The following is a 3990-nucleotide window of genomic DNA, read 5'->3' as shown; positions in this document are numbered from 1 at the left end:
GTACTTCTCTGAAGTTCTTATCAGTTTTCTGTACCACTGTTGTTGGGTTGCAATTGCAGTTTTGCTTGTGCAATTATATTCGTGGTGTAAATAATGTTTACTATGGTTGTAGTGAATGCAAAAGTTGTAGAAAATTTCATGATCTTGCTTGTGTTCAAATTGTGAGGTCATAGGCCAGATAGTGTAGGAGTTACATAACTTTTAAGTATTTGGTCAGGTTTTAATTGTATTCTGAGCAGATCTGAAAGATGCTAGTGTTTGATCTAGTTATGATTTGAATGAGCTTTTGGTAATAATAACAAAGTTGTAGAAAATTCCATAAGCTTTCCAAAATGTCTTCTTGTAAGTCATTTGGATTTGTGTAACTCTAGTTATAGTTAAATCTTGTAGCTGCTGTTTGTATGTCCAGAAATTGACAGATTCCAATTATAGTTGTTTGCTTGTATATTGCTAAGTGTGGCTCAAACCTTTGATGATGGTTGAGTTAGAGTACCTGAGATCTTGGGAAGCTTGTGTCATGCTTGGTGTTGTCGTCTTCTTTGCCATCTTAGCATGATAAATTGTGTGATGTTTAAGTAAAGCATCGCAAAGTACTTAAGTGTGTGAGTGTAAACTATACTTGTCTTGCTTACTATTTTGCGATGCGTCTCATGGTACTATTCTTCATATTCATACACTTGCATATTGCATCTCATCTAGGTACGATAGATGCACCATGTGAAGGATGCGATGTTGGAGCCAAACCCGAAGTTTTGGTTTGGTGGATCTATCCCGAAGATGAAAGGACTAAGCAAGTGCTAGGATCGAAGATGTCACCAGGATGGTACAACCTAACTGAACTGACTTGTGTCGGATCCCAGGCAAGCCCTGGAGCATTCTAAGCCTCCAATGTTTTTACAAATATCTTGAGTCTCTTTTATTGTTGGTGATGCATTAAGTATAGGAACTAGTTGGAACCAATTGTTGCATTATATCCTTACCTTGTCCAGATAAAATCCTATGAACCCTAATTAAGTGTAGGATCGAATGATGCTTAGCTATGCTTAGACCGGTAGAAGTCGGGTGATTTCCTGTCACCTACGAGATGTAGGATGAGCTCCGGTCATGGTTGGCTATAATTGCTATCATGGAAAAGGACCATGTGTTAATAATGAAAAGAGACCGGACGGGATGATGATAGTGCAGCAACAAGGCATGGAGGTCTTGGGTGTGAATCTATCCCCGTCTGTGTCGTTTAAGGACTGATTCGCTGTACGTCCTCATGTCATGTTGAACGCATGCCTATCACTTAGTTGGCCGGATAACTCGTTCCGACCGTGAAGCTGAGTAGCTCAACTCAGGCCGGAAGACCGAGAAGTGAAAGTGCGCACCCTGGCGGTAGTAAGGATGTGCGGGGAGCTATTGGCGTAAGTCCGAGGTGAGATTGACCACCTGGCAGAGTGGACTCCCTGAGGGTGCGGCGCTGCTCGGAGCCGCGATTCCTGAGATGTACCAAAGGTGACCTGAGGAAACCCTTGATCAGGTGGATTGGGTGAGTGTTAGGAATACCCCTCCAGCTGGATAGGAATCAATTCGAATCGCCGTCTCTCCCGGATAGTGAGAACTTGACTGAGCAGCGGCAACGTAGACTCACTAAATTTAATGATATGGTTAAATGATGATGATGATGACTATGATAATGAGCCATGAATTACCTGATATGGTTATTATTGTTTGCAACTTAATTAAGTGATTGATTAGTATAGGTGCTAATATAGATGGTAGGTAATGGCTAAAAGTCGCTGCTAGTATAGGCGGATAATGCTAATGATTACTCAAGCTTTTATGCAAAAAGGTTGTCAGCTCAGCTCCATCAAATAAAGGCTTGCATAATCCTTGGTGTCACTTTATTTCTGGTTTACGACGGGTAAGTCTGGCTGAGTACATTCGAGTACTCAGGGTTTATCCCACCATGTTGCAGGTGAGGTTCTCGGCCTGTTGAAGATGGTGGCTAACCGCTGGTTGGCTCGGTGATTCTATACTTACTTCTCATCTATATGCTTTTGTCGGATGATGTCATTTATGCTAGCAATGTATTTGGAACATATATTAATGTAATCTTTTAAAAGCTATGTTGTTTTCACTAATCGGTTTTGAAACCCAAACTTGTAATATTATTTCCGCTGCAACCCTGTGTATGTGATGTGTATTTGCTTAATTACGCGATCTTGGTTGTGATGTTGATTTACCGAGGTCTTTCGGGACACTCGGCGGACTACCGGGTTTATATGAGTGAAAGTATGCGCGTGTCAACGTGTTAGCGGGGACAGCCGTACTTGATCTTGTATAAATTGGGCGGTTCTGTTACATCCAAGGCCGGTGACAGAAGTTCAGTCAGCCTCACCCAATCACATAGAAGCTGCTTTAAGGGATGTTCACATGAGGGCTCCGAATTTGCAGCTACTTATTGTGATTCTTCCGGATGTTACTGGTCATTATGGTATGTGCATCCTTGAAAAATCTGTGCTTCGGTTGTTATATGGAAATTGAAATTTATTCTATGTTTTATCAGGTTTGAGGGAAAAATACAGTGCTTGAGCGAGCCTTTGTGCCTAATGGAATACCTTTTGTCTTAGATGTGCCAACAATCATTTTTGGTGCTGATTTTATCCATCCTACAGCAGGAGAAGATTCCTCGGCTTTTATTGCAGCTGTTAGTTTCTTGTTCTCTGCTAACAATAACAATTGTTTCATTCAAATGCTTTATGAATTAAAAAGTAAATTTCACTCCACATTTGAAGATTAACTCCCAATGCATGGAAATGTCATGACACAAAGTAATGGAATAGATGGTGCAACCTTTTGCAGGTGGTTGCATCCATGGACTGGCCACAAGTCACAACATATAAAGTTCTGGCCTCGGCGCAAACACATAGGGAGGAGATGATACAGAATCTCTTCTGGACTGGTACAGATGCAGAGAAGGGCACTCCAGTAAATGGTAGAACGATAAGGTAATTTGTATCATTTGTGTTCATAAGAGCTGTGAATGAAGAGGTGATAGTTTGAAACTAAGGTGTCTCTAAATTATGGGCAAGGAGTTGCTGACTTCATTCTATAAGAGGACTGGCTGGAAGCTCGATAGGATTCTAATTTGTAGGTATGTGCTTGACTTATCTAGGTAACTCTTGGATGAAGACTTCAACACTTTTGTTTTGTTTATTTAGGGATGGAATAAGTGAAGGACAATTCAGCGAGTTGTCCCTCCATGGAAAATGTGCTTCCTAACTTAGCTAAAATTAGGATGTGGTAGGTGGCATTGCTGTACATGTATAACTTAGGAGTAGAATGTGTGGTAGTATAATTATAGATGGATACTTTGTGAGGGCCAAAACTCAGTGCTGTTTGAATTTGCTGGTTATGGATGAAACGTGGATAATTAGCTAGGTGGTTGTATTTTAATCCGATACGGGCTTAATAGCATTATTACCAACATTAACTTATAATATGGATGTCATGTACCATTCCCATGGTTGTTTCTCATGAATATTTCATAATTTTTTCTCTTGTTGAAACGCACGGGTATTTTTGCTAGTCTAATTAATAAATATAGAAACTAATTTTTAGTTGAGTGCATTTTTTTTTGATCTCATGTTGAGTGTATCTTATTGAAGCTATTGAACCAGCAACAATACAACATCACCGCAGGTTCAAAGCGGCACGACACTAATGGATAATTAATTTCGCCTTGTTAAATGAAGACTTGAGGTTTGTGTAAGCATTTTTATTTCTCAGGCGCTCGTGAAGAAAATGCAGGTGCCACAGGCACTGGCCATGTTTATTGGGCCTGTTTGGTTGGGTGGCTAACCTCCAACCAAGGCTGTAGGAGGTCACCTTTGTGTTTGTTTGGTTGCCTGGCGTCCGAAGCCAGGAGCCAGGCTCCAGGAAAACGCAGGTGGCGGTCGATTTTTTTTTTGAGCTAGGCCCGTTCTTCCACAGCGGCTGCGGTGG

The 3990-nt window shown here is 41.1% G+C and overlaps 1 long non-coding RNA gene across 1 annotated transcript; it reads left to right on the top strand.

Moving 5' to 3' along the window:
* The first annotated feature begins 2347 nt into the window (after positions 1–2347).
* LOC136532209 (uncharacterized) lies at positions 2348–3474 on the top strand. The gene is made up of 3 exons (XR_010778193.1): positions 2348–2479; positions 2552–2692; positions 2848–3474. It is a non-coding gene; the product is annotated as an uncharacterized lncRNA (long non-coding RNA).
* The last annotated feature ends 516 nt before the right edge of the window (positions 3475–3990 follow it).

Source organism: Miscanthus floridulus, unplaced genomic scaffold, assembly GCF_019320115.1.
Source record: "Miscanthus floridulus cultivar M001 unplaced genomic scaffold, ASM1932011v1 fs_550_4_5, whole genome shotgun sequence".
NCBI classification, from domain to species: Eukaryota; Viridiplantae; Streptophyta; class Magnoliopsida; order Poales; family Poaceae; genus Miscanthus; species Miscanthus floridulus.
This window is presented reverse-complemented; position numbering and strand designations above follow the sequence as displayed.